At 38.8% G+C, this 27367-nt stretch overlaps 1 long non-coding RNA gene across 2 annotated transcripts; it reads left to right on the top strand.

Moving 5' to 3' along the window:
* Positions 1-43: 43 nt before the first annotated feature.
* On the top strand, positions 44-27367 carry LOC113062036 (uncharacterized). 2 transcript variants are annotated; one of them, XR_003278495.1, is made up of 5 exons: positions 44-236; positions 10012-10093; positions 11796-11898; positions 26884-26962; positions 27111-27367. It is a non-coding gene; the product is annotated as an uncharacterized LOC113062036 (long non-coding RNA). The 2 variants fall into 2 exon arrangements; XR_003278494.1 differs by having other exon boundaries at positions 10012-10108.

Genomic DNA, 27367 nt, shown 5'->3' with positions numbered 1-27367 from the left:
TGACATAACATAGAAAGTTTTCTGATTGACAACAGATGAAGTGTAGAGCTGGGAGAGAAGACTGAGCAGAGAGGTTTGATTGAGACTGACATGTCAGGAGGTAAAACAGCACTCAGACTCTGCTGCACCTGTTATCTGTGGGACTCTGGACTCAGATCACTGGAGCTGTAGACGGTGACCATGTGTTGGCCATCATCATGTGCCAAGGATACTATGATCGATCGAGGCAAAAGGAGGTAAGAGCACAAGAGATGTCTGAAATAGACACCTAATGTTACTAATTCAAGTAAAATATCAATCAATAACAGAACAATGAGTTGCCTGTTTTACTTAGACAGATACATGTTTCTAGTTCCAAATAAGGCATCAGGGTTTGGCATAACCTAGTTAGCCCTTGCTACTGGTTGGTTGAAAAACAAAATAAATGATAAAAAATTTTTTTGTTTTTTAAGCTCTGCCTGCCCCATCTTGTTGAAAATTAATTATCGTTATCATTATCGTCCCATAGAGCACAGGTAATGTTAATGAGGCAAATTAAATAGGAAAGTAATTAAATATACCCCTGATAACTAGACTAGTTAATTGGAAATTTTATGTACATTGAATTGAAATAAATTTAACCTAAATTGAAACAGATCGTGACAGAGATTCTGTCATTATTTAGTTACATTCATGTCATTCCAAACCTTGATCCTTGAGCTAATCTTCAAAACGCAAATGAAGATATTTTTAAATGAAACATAAGACATCTCTGGTCCTCCATTAGGAAGTCCAGGTAAGCAAAACCAGAAAGGTCATAAAGGCTGTGTAAAAATAATGTGTATGTGTGTTAACATGTTAATAATCTCTTCAAGACTTCTGTTGATTAATGTGAATTCATTTAATGACAAACTTTATGACTGTTTCAGTTACATCTTATTAAAATCTTAATTTGCTTTTTGAACATGAATCTAATTCTTATGGTTTTGGAATAACATAATGTTGAGAAATTACAACATATAATTTTATTTTTATTTTTTTAACCATAAGACCATCAAATTAAGTGCTGAATAACACAGGGATCTTAAAGCTTTCATTAAGACTCCGCCATACTCAATGCATTCAATGGATGAGCTCCAAATAAATCATAATGAAAGTAATACTTGGATTTGTTTCATTAGCATTTTTATATGCTTCCACAATCATTGTGACTATAACAGTCATTCAGCACGTCATTCCCAGATGTTCCATGCATGCCTTATTGACTCTCTAAAGCAAATCAATTTTTATGATATTAATTAAATGTGAAGTTGAGACAAGAACATGTTGCCTTTTATAGATTCACATTCAAAGGGGGAGGGACACTAATCGGAACATAATCTCTGCTGCTTTGGGTGGCAATAACAGAACATCCGGTATTGTAATCTCCTTATATATATATATATATATATATATATATATATATATTGCAAGAAACTAGATTATGAACTGGCAAGCATTCTGCCAGAATAAAATCAATGTGCATGTCATTGAGTCATTTTTTTTTATTTTTTATTTTATTTTATTTATTTATTTATTTATTTTATTTTATTATTACTTTTTCTTTATGGACGTTTATCTCTATATGTTTATATTTATATATTTAGCAAAAAATGACTTTTAGTCAGTAGACTATACCACAAAAATTTACATTCTTTTAATGCACCAAAAGTACATGTATGCAAGAATAATGCAAGCATTTAATAGAAATGCAACATTCTGTAACTTGGAAATTTGACCCAAATTTAACCGTTTACACATGATTTTGTTATTTTTTTAGAAGGGGGGGGTGTTGGGGAGTATTGGCGCAGGACTTGCTACACACAATATGTTAAAAGTATGACAAAGGAAGACAGATGTGTGAAAGAGAAACAATAGCTCTCATTTAACCGGCCCCAGTCTCCACAATCAACAGCGACTCTTACATCCTGAGCGGCTGCCAAACCGCTGCTCTCTCTGATTACAGATAAATGCACATAGGCAGGAGTCTAATTTCCCCTTATTATTCAACATCTTTTCCCTTCTTGTTCTTGTTTTCCACTTCATCGCTTTTGTTTAAAATGCACAATTGAGGTGAAAGGCACCAGGATGATGACCAACTCCGTTCGCGCACCAAACTCCGTTTTGCTGCTGTTGTCAGAACTGATGTTATTGTTAATAATTGTATTAATAAACACTATTTGCAGATGTCTGTGTTTGTGTGTGATTCTGTCATGTTTCCCAAGCCCTATATCTGTCATCTGATTTCTCTGTTAATTTAAGCATGATGCTCGGCCCAGACATCTGCGCCACATTTTATGCGCAGTTGCATAACACGTTCCCCTGTTTATGCCACAAATAAACACATCCATTACTAAAATGGCAGCTTCCCACGCACAAATACACATTGCACAATATGTTTGTTTCTTCTTCCTCATTAGATTTGTATCATTCGCCTCCTCGCAGTCAATTATGCCATTCAGAACATCCTGCCGCGCCAGTAAGTAGGAGACTTCACGTTTTTGAAGATGATGTAGGCGAATGTATGCACCCCTGACATTGGTGTTAGGGAGTAACTAACAAAAAGTAGCATGGCAGCAGTTCATCTATTTTCAAAGTAGCATTTCCAGTACAACAAACTTTTTTTTTTTTTTTTTCAACAATTAGTGTGCAGTGGGATACAGCCCTGCTTTGCAGTTTTTGTGCTACTTTGTTTCATATGCATGGTCCAACAACAAGTGCTATTCTACAATGTATGTCCCTCACAAATAATGTTAGGAAGTCTGATTAATTTAGTTGGTTAAATCTTATCAGGTTTTAAATCACTAAGCATTGGATACTTGTAAATGGTTACTTTTTAAATGGTTATGTAATAAAAACAACAACAACTGGGCATCATACACCAAATGAATGAGCATTGCTCTCTACCAGACTTTGGTTAAAATTCCTTAATGGTCATTCAAAACAACACCCATTTTATCTGGTCAAAAAACGTCTCAGGTTACAAATGTAACCTTGGTTCCCTGAGAACAGGGAACGAGACAATACGTCAACGACGCTATGGGGAACGCCTCAGGTGTGACAGGTGTCTGAAATCAAATATCAGCTCACAGCAATCATGCTGACCGGCGACAGCCGTGAATCATCAGCTTGAATGATGAGCGTGCGACCTGGATATAAAAAGGGCGCCTTGAAACCATGACAATATCCTTTCGTCTGAAGGGACTGTTTGGCAGGCAGACCCTGAGGCATGGCTTGGAGACGTATTGTCTCGTTCCCTGTTCTCAGGGAACCAAGGTTACATTTGTAACCTGAGACGTTCCCTTTCGAAGGGAACTTCGACAATACGTCAACGACGCTATGGGGAACGAAATACCCACGCCGCCATGCTAAAGGGAGTGCATGCCCAATGGCAGTGACAACTGTCAGAATCAGCAATTCAATGAACGCTAGAACCACTCACCCTCAGGTCACACAGGGCTGTCAGTGACAGCACTCCCTACGGTCATAGCCCAAGCTATATGATACCACAGAAAACCTCCATAAACATAGTTTAGTGAAAGGTCTACCTGGGCCTGCTCAAGGGCCTAGAACCACAACTTCAACTTCTTAGAAGGGGTCCCTTCTAGGGAATGTGGCTAGGGAACCCCAGCCAGTCACTATTCAGGGGAATGTACCACCTGAAATGCCACCAGGCAGGCCTGACCTGGTGTCACTACATAAGACACTACAGACTGGCCACTTCCTGTCTGTCCGAAGACAGAGCCTCTGGACACTTGCCTTTAGGAAGGCATCCAGCCCGAGGAACTGCGGAGCAGGCAGTGAACCACTCGGCCCGGATCTCAGAGACGGGATATCCTGGAGAGTATGACTCAGCATAGTGCTTTACAACCCTTGCCAGCGAGGGGAGTTTCTCTACTCGATCCACGGATCTACCCAGTGTTTGTGTTTCAAAAAACACTGAGGAGGCCTGTGAGGGCCTAAGGACTGATCTAACGGGGAGGCCTCATGAGAGGCCTACGACTGACTGACCAGACTCAGGAGACCACATACTCACATTGACCCTCAGTGAGGGGAGCATAAGATCTACCTGGTAGGCAACCAGGCTGTAGCAGGATAAAAAGGTTCCAGGAGGGAACCCGTAGCAGAGAATAAAAACTTGAGCCGAGCCAGGGCGCAAACTCACCTCCGGTAGCTGCCTGATAAGGACTGCTAAACTGAAAGTAAGTGGCCACTAGCTTACAAAACCCAGCATCACCGTGAAACTACTCCCAGGGAGACCTGGAGAGGCCTACTACCTGACCACCACAGTATGTGGGAGCTCACCTTCGGAGAGGCCTGGTGAAGCCTACTACCTGATAACCACAATATGTGGGAGTTCACCTACAGAGAGGCCTAGAGAGGCCTACTACCTGTTACCAGATAACCACCTTAAGTGGAAACTGAAAGAAATTTGGAACTCAACTCCAGGGAGGCCTAGTGAGGCCTACTACCTGACAACCACAGTATGTGGGAGCTCACCTTCAGAGAGGCCTGGTGAAGCCTACTATCTGATAACCACGATATGTGGGAGTTCACCTACAGAGAGGCCTAGAGAGGCCTACTACCTGTTACCAGATAACCACCTTAAGTGGAAACTGAAAGTCATTTGGAACTCAACTCCAGGGAGGCCTGGTGAGGCCTACTACCTGACAACCACAGTATGTGGGAGCTCAACTTCAAGGAGGCCTAGTGAGGCCTACCACCTGATAAACACAGTGCAGGAAAGCTTACTTTCAGGGAGGCCTGGAGAGGCCTACTACCTGAAAACCATAGCTGATAGTGAGCCAGACTGGCAGTCCAGTTGACTGTCTTTGGGGCTTTGCCTTCAGGGAGGCCTTATGAGGCCTACTACCTGACAGTTCAAAGAAGCGGGAATTCAACTCCAGGGAGGCCTGTGGGGCCTGCCACCTAGTAACCACAGTGTGTGGGATTAACCCCTCAGGGAGGCCTAGTAAAGCCTACTACCTGACCACCACAAAATGTGGGAGCCACCTTCAGGGAGGCCTGAAGAGGCCTACTACCTGAAACAGTCTAATCAGCTGGATGTAACTGCTGCTGGGGACTCGCCTAACAGGGAGGCCTGGTCGAGCCTGCTAGCTGATAGCGAGTCTATTCTGCTACTTTAACGAACACTGCTGGAACCATACTATTAAAAACTTTTCCTATAGTTTTGTCCAAGTGTATGTTCCACAATGTTGCGACCCACCTCAGAGGAGGCCTGTTAAGGCCTACTAATCAGCAGTGAGCCTTCTGCCCGAACTACCAGGGCCAACCACCGAAGGTGAGCTGGCCTAGGAGCCCTATTGGGGGCTATTCCGTCAAGGAGGCCTGCTGGGGCCTACTACCCAACTGTGCAGCCTTCGCGGCAGAAATCTGTTTGCTACAGCATCCTGGTACCTAATCACATTGCCAGAGGCAGTGTACTCAGCAAATAGCAATACCCTTATAGCAGGGGAGTACAACATACGCCACTCTGCCTAGTGGAGGCCCCATTAGGGGCCTACCTACTAAATGCATAGGCGTCAGCCCATGGCAATGCTCTGGCTTCAAAGGGAGCGGAGTTCAAAAACCGGAATGAAATGTAGTTTAGAACTCCCTGCTCAACCGGAGCCATCGTGGTGTGAGGTAGATACATACAGAGCTGAGAATGGACTACTCAAAACTACCTTGAGTTAGCGGGGGAGTAACAACCATATGCCCCTGCAATGTTAGACAGGGAGCAGGCCTGCAAGTGGCTCCAAAGGGTGACAGGGATTTGTCCTGCGCCCAGCCTAGGGGAGCGGGGGGGCTAAATTGCAAGCCAACCCACTTGAACCCATCGGTCGAGCGATTAGCTCAACGGGCTGAGTGGAGCCAGCTCTAGAGGCCCAAAAACATCTCTGTTCGGCAGGGTCTGACAAACTCTCACTTCGCAGAGCGAAAGATGGCCTAACCCTGCCAGACTGATCCTACCTCAGCTACCACCCTGCATTACTCTATCACCTCTGAATGCAGAGAAAGGGGCGGGCCTTGGCCAACAACTCCCATTTAAGGGAGGAGGCTGAAATCAAGGGGAGGAAGCCTAACACATAATGAATGTGGCAGCTATACTTAGCAACACGCCTCCAACATCCCTAGCATAGCCTAGGCCAGCTACAGAGGCGGCCCGGATGAGAGCCGACCTACAAGCATAGATCTACCTGAGGGCTCGGAGGAGCCACAGCCTACTTGATTGAGAGGCCGTGAAAACACTCAACCTACTGAAACCCAACAGAGCTCAGGGGAGCGAGTACTCAGGATACCAATGTCACAAACCGATAGGCAGGACATCTATCTGAAGATCTATCTGTAGCGCCAGGGTCAGTCTAAACCTAAAGCAAAAAAGTTTTTTTTTTTTTTTTTAGGAAGACCAACTACTCTACCCTCTGGGTGGCTAATAGCCCTGAGGCTAAACAGAAATGAGCGGTGGCCCACCACGCATATAAATGTTATGACAGGAAGGCCAACACATACTCAGCACAGAAGCCATATCTTCTTTGAGCTTCTTCCTAATTCGTTCTAGCCACCAACTGGGGGAGGCTTCAGGGCCCTAAAGTCCATACTTGAACTGCTCCTCTAAGAATGACCCCCTAGGTCTATACAGGGAACAGGGTCTGTAGAGAAATACAATCAGTGTTAGTTATACACACAGAATTTTACAAACCAAAAGTTCACCTGCGGCGTGCGGAGTGAAGACTCGCCAGAGAGTTCTCAATGAATCTGGGGTCCACCGCTTTTACATGCCTAAAAGAGGCGCTCACATCAACCAGTTGCTACGGTGGGCCATCAGAACATAGTACTCATCATAAGGCCCATCCCCAGGGCTGGTGTAACGTAAACGCCTGGGGAGTCAAGAAGAGGGAGAGGGCTGGTAGAAAAAGGCCCTCCAGGGAGATCAAACCCTATTTCCGCTGAGCGTTGCTGCGCTTGTGCTGAATGACCTCCCTTAAGTCCCTCTTTTTGCGGGAGGCCCGCCTCCTCTGTGTCCTACTCCTCCATGGAGGGGGGGCACGAGAGGCGACACTAGACCTCTGGTCCTGCCTACGGTCCTCAGACCAAGACGGACCAGGTCCTCCCGCCTGCCTGGGCTGGGGCCCGGATCTCAGAGGTATACAGGTCTTAAATGCAGCTGAGCGCTCCTTCGCCTCCCTAAACTTTCCAACCACCGCCTCAACGGAGGTGCCAAAAAGTTTAGCAGGCGAAACTGGTGAATCAAGGAGAAGGGATTTTTCTCTCTCCCCGATATCAGCCAAGTTGAGCCACAGATGCCTCTCTGTGGCCACCATCGCCGCCATCGATCGGCCGATCGCGGCAGCCGTCTGTTTAGTGGCCCGGAGGGACAAATCTGTGGTCCGGCGCAACTCAGCGACTGCCTCAGGGGACAGCCCTGCCCCCTGGTCAAGATCCTGCAGCAGGTCAGCTTGGTAGGCTTGGAGCACTGCCATGGTATGAAGGGCAGCACCAGCCTGACCTGCTGCCGTGTACGCTCTGCCATTCAAGCGAGCCGTGGCTTTAAGGGGCTTGGATGGCAGAGTCGGAACTTTTAGTGTCGACACCCGCCCAGAAACGAGATAGTTTGCAAACGTCTCTTCAACGGGCGGCATCGACACATAACCATACTCACCGATCCCCTCAACATCAGCGAAGTTGCCCCGCTGATGTCGATGAATACGGGCAGAGTACGGTTTCTTCCATGCCCTCTCGATCTCTGAATGGAGATCAGGAAGGAATGAAAGGCTCTGCTGAGCTGGTGGTCTATGTTCAGGGAGAAACCAATCATCCAAGCGACCGCGAACGATCTCTCCCTGAGCGCGCCGCCATGGCAACTGAAGTTTGTCAGTGGCGCGCTCCATAACTTCCACCAGCTCTGCGTACACGGGGCAGGATGGCTGACGAGGTTGAGGATCTAAATCATCCTCCTCAGCCATCTCTTGCCCGGCCTGAAGAGCACTCGCTGCAGTATTAGTAGGAGAAAAGTCTCCGTCATCCACCTGCAGCTCCCTCTCGTCAGCCGATGACGCGTCGGAGAGGTTAACGCCCCTCTCGAGACTGTCAGCGAGCTCCATCTGGGAGCCCCATGAAGCGCGTCGCCGCTCTGCCTCGGCACGAGCGGGACCCGATCCGCGAGGACCAGACGCTGAACTCTCTTCCCTCGAGAAGAGAGCCCGACGAGACCGGAGCGTTCTCATAGGAAAACGCTCACAATTTGCACAGGACGCTCCCTCAAGAGCATCCTGTGCGTGCTCTTCACCCAAACAGTACACACACATCTCGTGAGTGTCACCCGGCGACAAATATCTTGGGCACGGGTCAGCACATTTCACAAAACTTTTAGGACTTGCCTTAGATGTGCGTTTCATTTCTTCGCTGTAAGCAGACGTTTAAATCAGACAAAACAGTCCCTGAAGACGAAAAGGATATTGTCATGGTTTCAAGGCGCCCTTTTTATATCCAGGTCCCACGCTCATTATTCAAGCTGATGATTCAGGGCTGTCGCCGGTCAGCATGATTGCTGTGAGTTGATATTTGATTTCAGACACCTGTCACACCTGAGGCGTTCCCCATAGCGTCGTTGACGTATTGTCGAAGTTCCCTTTGAAAGGGAACAGCTGTTCATAGCGACCTGTTTCAGTGCATGTCTCTTTAAATGATAATGAGCTTTGCCCCCTTCCATTTATTATTATTATTTATTTTTTTTTTTTGCTTGAGCTTCATCCTCACTGCAGCTGCAGCAGACACACTGGAAGCATTTGTACAGCGTCACAGCAGTGGCTCCAAAACTACATATTTCTTTATAAAGACAACTATACATTTTTTAAAAGTTGGTCAGTTATAAACTTGTTTTTAGAAGCTGGTCAGTTTTCATGTCTTTCTGCTCATGTGATGCCCCTGTTTGACACTCACGCACTGCTCCTGATGTGAATGCCCTCACTTGTTAACATGCATGGTGAAAAAAATACACACTGCTGTGCTCACGTGTTGCTCATATGTACAATTGCCTAAGGACAGAAATATGCCAATATGGGACACCCAGTTAGCAGTTGGGGGAGGGGCATGACCAGTATGATGCTAAGTTCAAGAATTAAATTAGAAAAAATATTTCAAATATGACTGAATTCTCTCTCTCTCTCTCTCTCTCTCTCTCTCTCTCTCTATCTATCTCTCTCTTTTCTCTCTCTCTTTGTCTTTATATATATATATATATATATATATATATATATATATATCCCTAGCAGCTATAGCAAGAAAACTGTAATGCTGGACTGCTGTTTCTTACTCAAGGCTGTGCATATTCTAATAGGGCAAAGAGCATCACAAATTGGTGGGACTTTCCCCGAGTATGAGGTCATAGCGAGAAAGCTGTAACTTCTTGTGTGGAGATACTGTTTATATGAATTATAAAACAATGAGTGGGTGGATTTTTTACCATTATAGGCTGGTTGTTTTCACACATGGAGGTCATACAACAGTGTAACATTTTTTTAATTCTTTGGCACCTTTAACTTTGAGCGCCACGTTAGAAGGCTTAGCTGACCAATGAGTCAGTGCTATGACAGAGATTTGGCTTTCCTTGGACATGACAATCTTTTTGATTCGCTGGTCTGTAAAGTGCAAATCTACCTCTGTACAAATTATCATAGTACACATTGTTACCATTGCTAATTTATTTAATATTCAGTACACATGCACAAAGTCTAAAACGAGAAGGGCACAACCCTATGAAAAATGGTTGCTGGAGTAGTTGCATTCCTCTGCGGTTTGCTTGTCAATAGCGCGGTATAGCGGTTATCACAACAGCCTGAATTCCTCTTCCCTGGGAATTGTGGGAGTGATATTACAGGGATGCAGTAATCACTGAATACTCTGCAAATTAAATGTTGCAATGACTTACTGATGAGCAGCTCCTGTGGCTTCACTCAACTTTCACTTCTGTTCTTGTTTTATCCATGCGAGGTGATAAAGAAGCAGAAGGGAAGAGGAAAATAGGACAGGGAGAGGTGAAGAAGGAGAGTGGAGATTGCAACTCTGTGCTTAGGTGTGTGACTGACAGGTAAGCCTCAGACACATTCAAGCTGCATTTCAAAAGTGAGGCATTATTCCAAAACCAGAAGGTACAGCAGACCTTCCTGTGCCCTTGGGTACATAGAACTTAAAAAAAAAAAAAAAAGAGAGAAGAAGGAAGAGAATGAAAATCCACAACTTTCCACAGTGTTGGTTATTGATTCAATGCTTTATGAAAACGGAGGTTTGAATGATGTGAAAATAACAATTTTGGCAAGGTCCTCAATATTCTGTTTGCTGTGTAAGGTCATAAATCAAACATCAGTAGCTTGTGATGAAGAATTCTATCATATTCTATTTGCTGGTTGTCAAAAGCAGATCCTGCTTTCTGAGTTTTTCTCTGCCATGGGCCCATAGAGCAGACTTTACCATAAAGCACTGTATTTGGAAAGATAAACCTATAAAATACAAATATATAATATAAACACATTAGATTTGTCAGTATATTATCATGATTAATGAGATGTTATGGCAAACATTTTGACACATGAAACGTAATATACAGTGGACTCCAAAAGTCTGAGAACACTTTTGTAGCTTATTTTCTATTAAATTATTTGCATCACAATCAATTAAAGGGATACTCCACCCCAAAATGAAATTTTACCCCTATGTCGTTCGAAACCAGTAAAAGCTTTGTTCATCTTCGGAACAGAATTTAAGATGTTTTGGATAAAAACCGGGAGGCTTGTGACTGTCCTATTGACTGCCAAGTAAATTAAACTGTCATTGTCCTATTTTAACGATCTAAATGCAAAGTGTAAAGCGCACGGCGCAGGTGCACTTAGGGCATGTCCAAATCCACTTTTGCTATTTTAACGATGGAAAAACGGTCCTTGCGACGGGAAGCATTTCTGAAATGGGTTGTCCCTATTCTCTTAATAAGTAATGGGCATAACGTTCAATTAATCAACCAGAGTGTCATCTTCCATTCCCTTTCAGAGCGAGATGCGCTCGCACCATGGGCAGATTTGTTGGCGGAAAAGCTGAACGCTTCTCAAGCGAAGAAACCGATCTGCTCGTGCGTGAAGTTAAAAATTGAATTCATCATTATAAGCAGTAATAGGCTGAATTTCAAATAGGTAGCCTAATTCTAATACATGCAATGATTATCCATCATTAAATTTGTATATTTATGTAGCCTACACAATAATATTACTTTACACTGCAATCCTTTTGTGTGATGCTGCATGTTTGTGTGATGCGCATCCCTGTGTGCAATAAGCAAAGTCTATGCGCACTGTGGACCCACCCAGAGGTGCATTTTCTACCAACGCGCTCTATAGATAATAAAAAAATATTGCGCCATTGCCCTTTAGACCTTAGACCAGGTTTAAGTTGGTCTATGGTGCAGTCTATTTTCAGCTCCTTAAAATAGCAATGCGCCAGCAATGCGCCTGAACACACCTCTTTTTTAGACCAGCATGCCCATGGGCACACAAATGGGCGTACAAATGCATTTGCTAATTATTTGTTGGCATTTCTAACTGACTTGATCCTAATGATATAAGTGGTCTGTTAAGTTTATTTTCAATGTATTGAGGTCCTAGGCTGTTGAGTGATTTATAAACGAGTTATAATTTTTCTAAATCAATCCTAAATTTTACTGGAAGCTAGTGTAAGGACCCGAGGACTGGTGTGATATGCTATATGATATTCTTTTCTGTTTTAATCAGAATCCTGGCAGCAGTGTTCTATGTGAGCTGCAACTGTCTTATGGTCTTTTGAGGTTGGCCGGTAAGGAATCCATTACAATAATCCACCCTTCTGGTGATAAAGGTATGAACAAGTCTCTACAAGTCTTGACTGGTAACAAAAAATCTTGAAATGTTTTTTTTTTAGTCATTGCTTTAACTGACTGCTGAAACCAAGATTCTTGACTGGGTTTTTTTGCTGCTTGACCCCTAGTGTCAAGGTATGCATTCACCTTGAGAACTTCATCTTTTTTCCAAATGCAATGACTTCTGTTTTCTCTTTGTTAAACTGAAGACAGCTTTGGCACATCCAGCTGTTAATTTCATCATTGTATTGTCAGAGGGAGTCAATGTGGTTGTAGTCATTAGGCGAAAGGGCTAAGTAAATCTGGGTGTCATCTGCATAGCTGTGACAGGCAATTTGGTTTCTTCTAATTATATGACTCAGTGGGAGCATATACAGGTTGAACAAGAGTGGCACAAGAATTGAGCCTTGAGAGATTCCACAAAGTCAACTTAGACTTGTCACCTATACTCATATAACAAAACCTTCCTCCTAAGTATGACTTAAACCGTTTGATTACCATCCCAGAAAGCCCGACCCAGTTTTCCAATCTCTCTAGAAGTAAGATGTGATGCAACAGTGTCAAACGCAACACTGATATTGAGTAGTACCAGTACTGATATTTTGCCGGAATCAGTATTTGAGCGAAGGTCATTTATTATCTTTATGAGTGCTGTCTCTGTGCTATGATGTGATCGGAAACCAGATTGAATTGAAGAAGCTGTTCAGCTGATTGAAAACAACCTTTTCCGTGATCTTGCCTATAAAAAGAAGATTTGATTTCAGTCTATAATTGCTCAATATGGTGTTATCGAGTTTGCTCTTTTTCAGGAGGGGCTTAACAACTGCAGTTTCCAGGGAGTAAAAAAAAAAAAAAAAAAAAAAAAACAGAAAAAAAAAGGCATTTACCACTTATTAGAGCGTTCTAAACAGTTAAACACACATTTGAGAAAAAAAAAAAAAAAAGATTTGGAAAGTGTGTCAAGGCTGCAGGTTGACGTTACAAGGTGTAATCAGTTACTTTAAAATCAGACATAATAACTGCTTTCTGAAATTGTGGCCGGATCTGTCTGACCTCTGCACAATTTGAGGATGCAAGGATAAACAAGCTCTGGCATCTCTTTAAACGATGTGACATGCTCAATGATATTCCATATAATATGAATAGACATGTTTCTGGTTCAAGCCTTATTTTTAGAATGATGGGAGTATGGACCAAATAAAGTTGGAAAAGATTAGCATAGAGGGCCTTAGACTCATTCATCACAAGGCCAGTATTTGATACACAACACTACAAAGATAATTGTCTTCTGATTATTAAATATTTATTTTTTGATTTACTAATTTGAAAGCTATTTTTGGGGGGGCGGGGGGGATCAGTTAAAGCTTTTTAAGATTCAAGATATGATTTCAGGACATAAAAGGACCAGAGCAAGTTTAGGATGGTTGGCACATTTCCACAGCCTGAACCTTTTATTATGCCTACTGCAGATCTCTGCTAGAGGGAAGGGACGGGACGGGACGCTGTGCTTCCTTTTTACACCCCTGTGCTTAGATTTATACCCCTGTGCTTAGATTTATACCCCTGTGCTTAGAGACTGTTTTAATGTTTTAACAGATCTTAATCAAGGTTTGCTTGACAGGTTTTGCTGTAGCATTTTTACGGTAATTTTCTGTAATATTTTTTCTTTCAGTATGGTTTGATAGTTTTACATGTTAGAATTTAGTGCAGTTCGCAAGACATGACAAACCAACTTCCAGGTAAACAGAACAAATTAATGTAATTTTCATTTTTCAAAATTGAGCTTTATCTAATATAGAGAAATCTAGAAGTAGTGCATAACAAATTGATTTCGAAATCCAGCCTGATCTCATGGCAATTCATACATTTTTAAGAGATGGCTAATTTGTATGAATTTGTATTACCTCATTTGTACAATTTCATACGATTTGTTATAAATCATACAAATTTTACAAATTGCACAATTCGTATGAATTTGTACAAATGACCTACAACTAACCCCACCCCTAAACCTACCCATCACTGGGGTCTAGACAAATCATACAAAATTGTACCGGTAAGGTTGTATGAGTTGGTCAACAGTAAAGCATTCAATTTGAATACAATCGAATCTCAATGTCAGCATCAATAAATCTTTTGCTTGTGTACTATCAAGCACTATTGTTTCAGCTTGCTGTTTCCCCATAGCCCCATTTGGTGCAGTGATGCATCACTGTGACTCCATTGCAGTAGTGATGTCTCTATTCATAACCAGATAGAAGCTGTCTGTGTCCTGGGAATACTTGCAAATCAATTAACAACAATAACTTATTTTACCCTTCCTTCTTGAATCTTCACATGCACGAATAGGAAAAACATAATTAAAGAGAAACCAACCACCGAGTCAATTTCCATAAGTAATATGGGTTTAAGATGACGATTACAATTCATTTCTCCTTCACTTCAGTAGCGCCACAGATTTCCCCCAGGCCTTCCTGCATCGCTCTGTGTTAAGATTCACTAATGTGCTCACAGACACCTGCACCTGTGATAATTACAGATAGAAAGAGACATGCATGGTCTACTAGCTTATTCACAAATGTTATTTGCAGTGACAGCGCATCAATCTGATATCATAAGTGGAGAGAGAAACATGTAAATAAATATGCTTAATATCTACTTCTAGAATGTTTCAAGTGTAAATATCTGTTCACTGATGAGGATCCAGAAACCAATTTCAACTTGCTTGTTTTCCACAGTAGCTTTTATGTAGCGAATGTGGGAGGATGTGTTTCTCTGGGGAAAATTTTGAGACTTAACTGTGAACGCCTGGTGCTCTTGGTGGTTTCGATCATGCTTAGTCTGTCAAACTCAAAGTAGTGTTCATTTGCCATTAAACAAATACATCACGTTTTATCATGACTCATGTAAATCCAAATGTGGTTCATTCAATGTGACATGTTAACACTGCTGCAGATTTAGCATAGTGCAAAAGTGCCAGTAAAGTTTTCTTTTTCTTGTCCTTTGTAGGAATGTGTTAGTTTAAGAATCTACGAGCACAGTGTGCATCTCCAGTGAATATAGTACCACTGAATCAATAACAAATTATAGTTCTGCCAAGCCCCTAGATATTCTGTTAGGTGAGAGCAATATTAAAACGGCTTGAGGTCTTCTTTAGGTTCATGGTTGAAATGAACAGCAAAACCCTTCAGAATGAGAAACAAGATAAGTAACGCCACTTGAAAAATGCATTTTAGAGTTCCCATAAATCCATTCATCTAAACAACGTTGGGGGGCTTATGTGAACAGAAAATAAAAATTTTGTCATGCAGTTTCTGGTGTGAAACCAAAGTCTGTCCTGTCACACCACCTGCCATTTTATAGATGCATAATTATGAGATTTCAACTTAAAAAGCATTTACGTCGTTTTTTTTTTTTTTAGATCTCTTCATCTTGTGCCACCTGACCAATGCAATGTTATGGGAAAACACAAAAAATCTCAGCAGGTTACCCAGTAAAATGTAGTTGTTTTGTAATTGACCTATTATTGACCGTCATTAAACTCTTAATAATGTAAGAACAATCTGGTGATAAACAATTAAGTTTTTAATAAGGCATTCACATTACTTGTATTATTTTGTATATGAACTACTCAGATTACACAGATATATACATATTTTTCCCATTAATAGAGTTGCCATAGAAACAACACTGAAAATCAGAGGTTGTCATTCATAAATTATGGTAATCATGACATGGCATGGTAATTACTACATTAATTTGATTGAACAGTCCTTTTGTTAAAAAAAAAAAAAAAAAAAAAAAAAAAAAACTCAGTGGTTTTACTTCATTCCCTACCAAAAATGAATTTAAAAAAATGTAAAAAATGTAAAACAAGAAAGATTTACTCAAGCCATTGTAAATTAAATTAAATGAAAAATTAAATTTATGCATTTAACAGACACTTTTATCCAAAGCGAATTACAGTGCATTCAGGCTATCAATTTTTACCTATCATGTGTTCCCGGGGGAAACGAACCCCCAACCTTACAATGCTCTACCATTTGAGCTACAGGAACACTAATTTTAATTTAAATAAACAACATTCCCTTAAGTCATGCCTGAACAATATAGCCTGTCCATTAAAGAGTGGTTAATCTCTTCTGTTGTTTCATTTGCTAATAATAAAAAAAGGCAAAAATTTTGAATCACACAATGAACTAGCTATAATTTGACAGCCTATGTTTCTTCCATTTAATAATCCTTGCCTGGAGGTAATGGGATTATGAATACATATACAGGCTTAATTTGCATGAGTTTCTGAAGCCATTTTGCTCCACTAACTCCTGCCCATTGCTGCTCCTGATATGCTTGGATGACTCCTTCCGTTCCAAGGTTAATGTAGACACAGCGTTTGGAACAGTGAATAAGGCTGATAATGCACTGGAAAACATCCAGGGGCCAGAGTCAAGTGTCATGCCCGATCTGCATTAAGAACCTCATCAGCACTATGGGGCAGTTCTTTAACATGCATTTACGTCTTGCTGACAGCACTTTTGGCGTTTAAAGTGCAACATGCAGAACAGCTTTGTTTTCTACACTTACAGCTGAGCTGACATGGAAAACTCTGGGGAAAAGAGCATGTTTGAGTGACAGCATCATGTAGAACACCTCTCATTAATACATGCCTCTCAAATATGCATCTACCTCGAGCTGTTAAGATGTTTTTTTTTTTTTTTTGTGTGTTTTCCATGTCCTTGTTGCTGGTCACATGATGTCATTTTTTGCAATGTGATCCATTTAATCTGCAACATGAGGGCAAAAAGACACTTTTGTGACTTCTCTGTCCCGTCATTGGTGAGGTGGGGGTTAGCGTTATGAAGGCCGGACATCACAAATATTTCAATTTCCCAGAAGATTGGAGTAACTAAGATATAACACAGAAATGCTCTTAGCGGGGAGTGTGCAAACTTGGCATTTTCATGCTCAAAGAGGTTCCTTAAGGCAAAGCTCACTTTCAAGATGTCATTTAAAAGTCTAATGATCATTTAAGTTTAGCATCCTAGGGTTGAATCTTACCTTATGACTGTAATATCAATTTTTACACATGGGTGTAAATTGCTATTGCAAAACTTAAAGTAAATCTATAAAAAAATAGCATTTCGTAGTTGAAATACTAAAGGGTCAATTTTGTACAGGTGGGTCAAAATGACTATTTTACCTGAGATTCAGAGCCAAATTACAGCAGGATAAAAATGACCTCAGCAAAATGGCAGCATTATTTATATTTTTACACAGAGATTGGTAGGTCTAGTAGTGAAGTCTGTTGACTTTAGCAACCTTTGATGCATTTTATGCCAGTGGACATCAATTAAAAAATGGGGATTCAAAATTGCGGTTAATTGCATGTTTTAGTGCTTTTACAATAATGCCGATTATCACAATGAATTGTCTGTTTTTTTTTTTTTTTTTTTTTTTATGGGCTTCATTATATAATTGTGATTAATTTAAGGCTTCAGTAAATAATTATGATGCTGTCTTTTATTTTTTATTTTTTTTTTAATATTTTATTTAATATTTTTTTTTTGTTTTTTTTTTTACTTTTAATATTTTTTTTTTAATTTGCAGTGTAGAATATTTTTAGGATATACTTAGAATATTCAACATTCTAAGAAATCGGCCAATACCAATCTCACAACAGTGCTTTTTTTTCTTCTTTTTTCTTTTTTTTTTTTTCTTTTCTCGACACCACTAAAAAATATTAATACTGCATTTGAATAAAAATATACAAACTATGCAGGCCTCACAAAATTGCTAGCCCGAAGTTCCGGGGCTATTGTGTTTTCCAGTCAGATCTCCCGCATGGGTCCTTAAAAACTAGTATCAAACTTAAGGCGTTAAATACGTTAAATGTCTTATTAATTATAATTTCAAGAGGGCTTACAGTTTGGGATGGAAAGACAAGAGTGGTGATATGGCTAAAATAAACTTCAAAAGGCAATAATGTCATTGAATAAATATGAGCGCTGCAAGTTTCATGTTAAAACGCATGTCTTTATTTGAATATACCTGAAGGAAACCGACTATTCTCAGAAACATGTCGTTGGCATTTTTATTAAGTTTTACATAATTCCTGATGAATCAGCCTTTATGAGCACAGAGCTGCTTTGTGTGCAGCTGTTACTGGTGAAACCACAATATTTTAGCACTCCTAAAGCGACACTTCCGACAAGCCTTTATTGCTGTTTATGGTCAGATCAATGCAAAATATCAACTCATGATTTTACGCAGCAAACACACAGAGTTGTAAATGAGAAAGAAGTTAAAGTGCGTCCTAAAAATCTAAACAATTAAGACAATACTATTTATACATTTTAAATTGACATCATAATTTATATGCTTGATTTATCCCTTTCCTTAAAAATGATCTAAAGGCTGAAATGCTGTTGTATAATATTTTTGTTTTTGTGAAAACCTGCATTTGAGCTGTAAATCATGTCATTTTATGGCTCAATACTGTATGTTACCATAGAAATTGTCGAACACCACTCATTCAGTGTTCATTTTAACTTAAATGGGTAATAAATTGCCTTATATTTATTTTGAAAAATTCTTCAGATACCCTGTAAATTAGTGAAATAAAATTCCTTCCTTTATATTTGTTGATGTTTGTGTATTAAAAATATTTTTGTTTGACATATAAACTCCTGATTTTCATTAATTTCATTAATTAATTCATTTATTCATTTATTTGGCTAGTTAAATTAATTTTGGTGCTGCAAAAATCTCAAGAATACCTACCGGAAGGCCTACCAGGGATTTAGACATTTTGCAAACCCTTTTTATGAAATTAAACTAGCTGACATTATAATTTAGCAACAAAACAATATCTTGAAAAAAAAAAAGCTTTGGTGCACATTATACAAATTTATTATAAAAATAAACCTGTTAATTCTGTTAACTATTAGTATTCTTACAAAATACATTAATGAAAATAAGATAGAAATCATTAGAAAAATAAAAGCGTCTACTAATCTTTCTATATAAAGAAATGATGGTAACACTTTACAGTAAGGTTCGTCATGCATTAGTTAACTTCTTTAGTTAACATGAACCAAGAATGAACAATAGTTCTTCAGCATTTATTCATCTTATTCAATGTTAATTTCATCATTTACTAATGCATTATTAAAATCAACAGTGGTGCTGGTTAACATTAGTTAATGCACTGTGAGTTAACATGAACTAAGATTGAACAACTGTATTTTCATTAACCAACATTAAGAAGTATTAATAAATACTGTAATAAGTACTGTTCATTTTTTGTACACGTTACTTAATATATTCTAACATTAACAGATAACCGTAATGTAATCTAACCGTATTATAAAGTGGTCACATGCCTTACCCAGCCTGTGAGGTCATAATTCATACTTCAGAATCACACTGACCATCCGCATAACAGTTTTCCAGTGAAGTGAATAATGACGCTATAATAATAAAGAGTGAAATTTCCGAATGCAGCCCTGGTCTTATCTTCATAATATAAATTGTATTTCCATTATGCCCCTGGCAGAAAAACACATTAATTACTCATTTAAGTTGACTTCCACAATATACATCTCTCTGCAGATGTATTTTACACATACAAATATAAAGTTTAGCTCTAAAATTACTATTTGAATAGTGATTACAGTACTGTGTGAGAGTGAAGGTGAAATATAATTAAATTCAGTTCAAGTTTATTTGTATAGCACTTTTTTACGATACAAATTGTTGCAAAACAACTTTACAGAAAATTACGTTTCTACAATATTTAGTAGTAGCTTATCAATGTTGACTGTCAGTTTATGTACATATGGCAGAAATGTATGGAAAAATCAATAATGTAGTGTACAGTACTGCAGATAGATCAGGGGCCATTGTAAAGGTTCAGCCAGACACAGCGTCCCCAAGGCTTCCTCCAGGTGTTATGAGCCCAGAGGGCAGCCTGCAACCAGATGTGTCCTTAGCGAATGACTTTAGCTGGCACCAAACATCTCATTTCTTGCAACTGCAAGCAATAAATAGATCGGTGAGATAAGGATTGTGACAGTCAAAAATGAGCCATACTGTCACTGTTTATTCACCTACACATTTTAACATAAAGGTTGTTTATTGCCATACTGTATATGTTTCTATGGTGTTTAGGGTGGAACGGTACACAGATGTCATTGTTTCATAGGATTTCAGTACAACATAATAAATAAATAATATATGCTCGGTTTCTTTTCATTTATTTTGAATTGAAAGTAGTACATATAACTTTTTTTCCCACCAAGATGTGAAAATACAAAATATTATTACATTATGTTGTTAATGATAATGTTGTTACATTATGTACAGTATGTGTATATATATATAGTAGGCATATACATGCAAGAAATAAATTCCTGAAATATATTTGATTCAGTAAACAGATAAACAAGGGGGGGGGGAATCTGTGCCACACATAATGTAGCCTATACGCTGAATTTTAGTTAATTTTTGTGACAAGCTTAATTTGTTCACAGAAAGGAATCTCAAACGGCAAAAATCAACATCCTATTTGTTTTCTTTAATTTAAAAAAGCACAATGTTTTGTTTCATTGTTAGTGGACATAAATAGATAGGTAAAAATGTATAGCCTGAATGCACTGTTAGTCGCTTTGGATAAAAGCATCTGCTAAATGCATAAATTTAATTTCTAAAACTAAATTTTTTAATTTAATTTTTAATTTAATTTTACATTTAAATAAAAACAGACCTTTAATACAACGATGCATTATTAATAAGACAATAAGTGTTTAAAGTTGATTCTGCTGGTATAAGGAAACCATTTAATTGATCGTGCGGGCGCGCAACCACACACACACACAAAAATCATTTCCAGAATTGCTAACTTGACAGCGCAGTAGGTTCTTTATCAAAATAAAATACAGTGAACCAAACATCAGCGCCTGCCTCTGTGTCACCGTTGGAATGCAATTGAAACACAAACCCTATAATTTACAAAATAAATAGTAGTTTAGAATTCAGATACATTACATCACAAATATGAAAATATTATGGTATATCTGCATTTGTGCTGAATGAGAGAGGTAGGATACATGAGCACAAAGCTCCATTTCGCAAAGAGTTGAGTTCACAAGCCTTTAAAGTAAACTCCTTTGTCTCTCTGTGAGAGACGCATTCTTTCTGCTGAATTTGTCAGTCATCCTCCATTAAGCAATCAAACTGTGTGTTGCGTTCGGTTACTACAGTCAAAACTATGAAACTCTCTTCAAGAGTGCACATGAACTGATGTTAAAAACTGTTAAAAGAAAAGGCTCAATAAACTAACGCAAATATTTAATAAACTATTTATCAATATCTCCTCCCTTTGTGCTAACTAAGGGCTGAGTAGCATGCGCACTGTGACTCTGTGTTGTTTCAAGTGCTTTATTCTGCGCATGGGATGTGCATAAGCACTTTGTGCCACTCTGTATTGGATGTCTTTAGTATTATAATACTTTTCTGTGCAATGAAAGATTATTAATAGTATTTCTTGCTCTGTCCTAACCAAATCCCTTGATCTGGAGGGCTGTAGTGACAGATCTATTTCTGTTCTCTCACACTGAGCCAGACCGAAGCTCCATGATGTAGAAACGGCTGCTTTCCAAATGGTTCAGCTAGAGTGGATTAAAATAAAAATAAAAAAGCTTTATTTATTTATATTATGTATTATCTGTAAAAAAAAAAGAGAGAGAGAGAGAGAGAGAGAGAGAGAGAGAGAGAGAGAGAGAAAGAGAGAGAGAGACATATTTGGATTACACACCCCAGGGCCGTGAAAAGGTCAAAAAAAAAAAATAAAAAAAAATACAGGGGAAGAAACGATCAAGGATCTCCTGTCAAGTAAACCTGCTGGACCATTTTTCTTTCTTTCTTTCTTTCTTTCTTTCTTTCTTTCTTTCTTTCTTTCTTTCTTTGCTGTGGAGTCAAGAAATCTGTAAATATAATTAAAAGATGAATATGGGATAAAACTACAGAATGTCACATTTTATTATTGGGTGATTCAACATAAAGATGCTTTACCAGTTAAGTTTAATCTCCCTATCTGATGTGAGATTTGGTATTGGAACAGTTGCCTCACAGGTCTTTCTAAGTGCTCAGCTGTGTCCTGTTGCATTAATTCTTCAGATATTAAAGGCAGGGAATGTGTTTTATCAGTAATATCTATTACTTCTGCATTCTAAGTCTTGCATTCGACGATGACACACACAAACCAGGATGAAGACGAGGAAGCCGACTCCGAAATAAAAAGCAAGCAATTTGGATGTAAAAGAAAACAGGAAGTCAATTAGGACTATAGGAAAACCAAAGGCCATGGATAAATCAAGAGTTTGGAAACTACCGGCAACATCAGCAACCAATGACGACCTGATCGGCTGAGAAAATCAACAGTAGTTGAAAACAGACAAATCATAAAAGCTGTGAACATGAACCTTAAAAACATGTCATTGAAATCACCAACAACTTCCAGAAAGCTGCAGTCCGCAGGAGAATTTGTCACAGAATTACAGAAGCTACACAACAAGATACAAACCTCTGATCAGCACCAACAATAGAAAGGCAAGGTTATTCACAAATGTGAGTCTGTAGAGTTTTGGAGTTGAGGACCAATGAGACAAAGATTAACCTTTATCAAAGTGATTGGAAAGCAAATGTGTGAAGAGAAAAAAGGAAACTGCAAATGATGCTAAGCATACAACCTCATCTGTAAAGTTTGGTTGAGGTTGTGTCATTGCATGGGCATGCATGTGGTGTCAAGTCTTAGATTGCCAAAATCAATCTCCAAATTTAAATCCATTTGAACATTAATTTCACCAAATGAAGAGGAGACTAAAGACAGAAACTCCCCAAAACAAGCAACAGTTGGAACTGGTTGCATTAATGGCTTGGGAAAAGTATTTCAAAGCATAAGACCAAGAGTCTGGTGATGTCTATGGGTTGCAAACTCACTGCTCTAATTGCATCCAAGGGATCTGCAACGAAATATTAGGTTTTAACCTTTTACATCTGCCTTAAATTCAACTGTTCCAATACTTATGCTCATATCAAATAGCGGGATGAACCCTAAAAGTGATGTCCTTTTTATAAAAAAAACAAAAAAAAATAAAATAAAACCTTTTTTGTGTCGGAAGACCTAATAATAAAATGTGACATTCTGTAGTTTTGAGTAGTTATGATCTTTTAATCATATTTGCAAATGTATTGACTCCACAGCAGAGAAAGCTATTTTGTCTTATACTTATAGAGGGTACTGTACATATAGTTATGTATATGCGGTCATATGATGAACTCTTCATATACAGAAACACACACACACACACGCACACACACACCCCCACACACACACACACACACACACGCACACACACACACGCACACACACACGCACACACACACACACACACACACACACACACACACACACAAACATATATATATATATATAGATATATATATATATATATATATATATATATATATATATATATATATATATATATATATATATATATGTATATATATATATATATATATATATTAGCACTGGCCCAAAAACATATTCAATCAGTCATCACTCCAAAAATGAATTCATTTTTTAATGCTATAAATTAATTACAGCAATAAAAGAAAATTATCATGAACAACATCATATTAGACCATTGAAATTCCAAAATTACATTTTCCTTACATTCAACTTCCCAAAGTGCATTCGTCTTTGCCATGTTACATTCATTTAGTTGACTAGCTGTATTAACAAAAACATAAAAGGCATTAATAAAAACACTTACATTGACATCGTTCATAATAAAATGCGACTCTTCTGTGATTATACACACAATATTGCATAGCTTGTCAGTGATCTATGGATCTATGGTGTATCCATCTGAAAGCACGGGATGGAGATTTACTATTAATCACAGAAACTACTTTACTGACAAGATGCGCATGACAAACACATGCGATTTATCGTGCAGCCCTAAGATTGTTTGTTGATCAAATAGTAAAGTAGATATGGACAACTAGGGTATGCCGGGTATATTCAAAGTGCCGCCATTACTGTCTAGAGTGTGTGGGATGGTCCGCTGTGATTGGCTGAGTGGATAAATTGCATTTTGAAGAGACAAGTGTTTGTTGTGGTTTGGAAAGAAAGGGAGAAAACATGAAAAAATTACTTGGCAGATATCGCATTTTGCGTAAAAATAAATAAATAAATAAATAACTTCTCAAAACTGACCTTCCGACCTACCGACTAATGAAACTTAATGAAAGGAGCTTACATCAAAAATGTAAGTGTGTGATTGAGTGTCCGCATTTCAAATGTTGGAAGGCACTAGGGGTCACATCCCTGTGAAGTTCTGTGGTAATGAACACATGTCCTCTGGTGTCTGACAAATGACCCTCACTGCAACAGAGATATGACAGAGTATGCCTCCTGACCTGTGAAACTGCAGATCAAAAGCACATGAAAAGAGAGAATCTCGCGAGAATCAGAGGGACATCATCATTATTGTACTGTAAATAGAGAGAGAGGGAGGCAAGCAGAGGCACACACAGGTCCAATTGCTTCTTTTAATTAATCTAATTAAATTTGACAATATTTTCAAGTGTACTTTGTGTATTTTATTGCTGAAAAAAGCATCCCTTGTGGCACACATTAACTTGGCAGAAACTAGGTTGCATGATATGTTCTCATCCTCCGAAATCATTAATAAAACTGAACAAGGTATTATGCATATATGATGCAGAGCAATTTCAAATATTATCCTGATCTCTCTATACTAACCCTTTCCAAATTAAATAATAATAATAATTCAATACTTCAAATGATTGTTTTCTTTTTATATAATTTCATTTTGCCTTTGAAATCATGTTCAGAAAGTTTTCAATAACAATGGCTTATGACAGCAAAAGAAAAAGTGCTTGACAATCAGTCTGCCTCTGGGCATTACCCAAGACTCATAAAAGATTCATAAAGGATTAAATAAGGACTATGATAATAATGTGTCAGATAGAGAGGCATTGTGTAACTACGTCCAATCTCGGCACTTGAGTGATGGCTTTTAGTGGAGGATCACTAATGGAAACTTGATTATACATCTAGAAAGAAACTCAAACTCGATGTTGGAATGCACTTTGTGTTTGCTGAACTTAACAGGGTCATATCATGATGAATGAAATTTTCCTAAATCTTTAGAGATGACAGAGTATAAAGACATGCTTTTTAAATGGCTGAGAACAACAACTGGACTAAAGTGAGTGATCTTGCAGTATTTCAGAAGGGTAGGTATTATCATGAAATCAAATCTCCTACTTTTGCCATGTTTGTGCTCAGCATTTAGGAGGATTGCATCTCATGAGCACCCTATCAAATAGAGCTCTTGACTGCATAATGATATGCAGGTTAAATGCAAATCTCTGACCCTCATTGATTTGAAGGCCAGAGATCAGAATATTACCTATGTAGAGAGCCTACACAAGTTTCATGTTTTGCACACACACACATACAGATACCCTTCAGGCAATGGACATTTCAGTCAGTTCCTCCGTGAAAATTCACACAGTAGGTTTGCTTTAGGCAATGGTAATGTTAGTTGTTTTCAAACTCACAGTGTCAAGCATACTGCATAGAGTTTGGCTATGCACTGTGGAATATATGTACTCTTAAAAATAAAGGTGCTTCACGATGCCATAGAATAACTTTTTTGTCTAAATGGTTCCATAATGAACCTTTAACATTCTAACTTTAACATAATTCTTCAGATTATAAGAAGAAAGGTAAGAAAGTCATGGTTCTTCAAAGATGTTTGAATTGAAGTACATTTTTAAAAAAAATATCAGTGGACATGATCTATTTTTGTCCATTTTGAAATGAGACAGCATCACTTCAAGACTTGAAACTAGCACATTGTAGGAGATGAACACTGTTGTCAAGAACAACTGTTAAATACAAATGATTACACAGAATATTTCATGGCAGAATGCCACAACTGATCAGACTGATGGTTTGTTGTATAGTCATAAAATAAAAACCTTAGATGATGGAAACGTGAATTTCTTAGTTTAATGCAGAGATCCATATACAAAGGGACGATCTGTTGTGATCAAATATGAACAGTGCCTGCTTACGAACCTCAAAGATTAGATGTATATGACTAATGGGGTGTTTAGCTGTCATCACATGTTCAGTACCATTGTACTGAAGCAGAATGACAACTTGCAGATTATATATGTGCACACAAACACACAGAATGTGTGAACAGGGAGAAACTGTGTGTTCTTTAAGTTTTGATGCATTATAAATATGTATGGCAGTCAACAGAGGGATGGAAGATGATGAGAGAGGATAAATGAGAGGGAGAGGAAAGCAATAGTGACAAGTAGTATAACAGAAACAGATAGACAGTGTGAAAAACAGTGAAAGAAATCACTTCCAAAGCATCTTTTGTGTGGAACTGATCGTTCCAGTTTCTGATTTGACTATTATCAACTTCAGATTCTTCCTCACTGTCACAAACTGTAGATACTGATGCATTTCATTTTTTTTATTCTTTATTTCAGCAGTGTAAATCAAAACAGGTAAATAAAGAAGATAAACAATGTTTACAGTCACAGTTTGTATTTAACTATCCATCTTACATTCCGTGTTGAATTGAATTTGAAGTATTCTAGTGCACAATCAGTGCTAAAACTAAGCTAGATGCTTTAAAGTGGCCAAACGTCACCACTTCCAAGACTGTCTGCATATATTACAATAACTGTTTATTAGCAACAACACTATTATAAAAATATTTTTTGAGTAGCTTCATTTCTGTGCCGTTTTGTTCAGTTTTGCTTTGAATTGTTTCATTCCTCTTGTTTAACATGCTTTTGCCATTAAGCCATGTATCCGTGTTTAATAAACCCCTGCTCATCTCAGCTTGTGTTTCTTCCTGTAGACAGATGTCTCTCGCTTTGTGTCGGGACACTTCATGCGATGGCGCCCCTCTCCAGATGTCTGCAGAGTGCTTGAAAGAGGTATCGTGTTAGTCTTTTCTTTAAGGGTGACTCAGTCTCTATAGGCTTTCATCGTGGGGTGTAGACAGTCAGTAAGTGCTTTTTTACTCGAGAAGAGGAGCTGAAAGGGGCTGCACTCACAGCAATGTTATCTCTCTTCGACACACAGTTTGGCCGGCAGTTCCTTCAGCCTCCTTCTGATTCAATCAAAACACAACAGGTTTGAGACTTACCTGCTCTTTCTCTCTCTGTCTCATGACATGGGAATGTTCTAGTTCTTTTAAAGGAATAGTTCTCCCAAAAATGTTACATTTTAACTATCATTCCAAACCAATTATGTCAGTTTTACTATAAAATGTATTATGATATGTTGTTTGAATGTTTAAATTCATTTTAGGGTGAACAATTGCTTGGAGTATTTGTAAT

The sequence above is a fragment of the Carassius auratus genome, chromosome 44 (assembly GCF_003368295.1).
Source record: "Carassius auratus strain Wakin chromosome 44, ASM336829v1, whole genome shotgun sequence".
Taxonomy (NCBI): Eukaryota; Metazoa; Chordata; class Actinopteri; order Cypriniformes; family Cyprinidae; genus Carassius; species Carassius auratus.
This window is presented reverse-complemented; position numbering and strand designations above follow the sequence as displayed.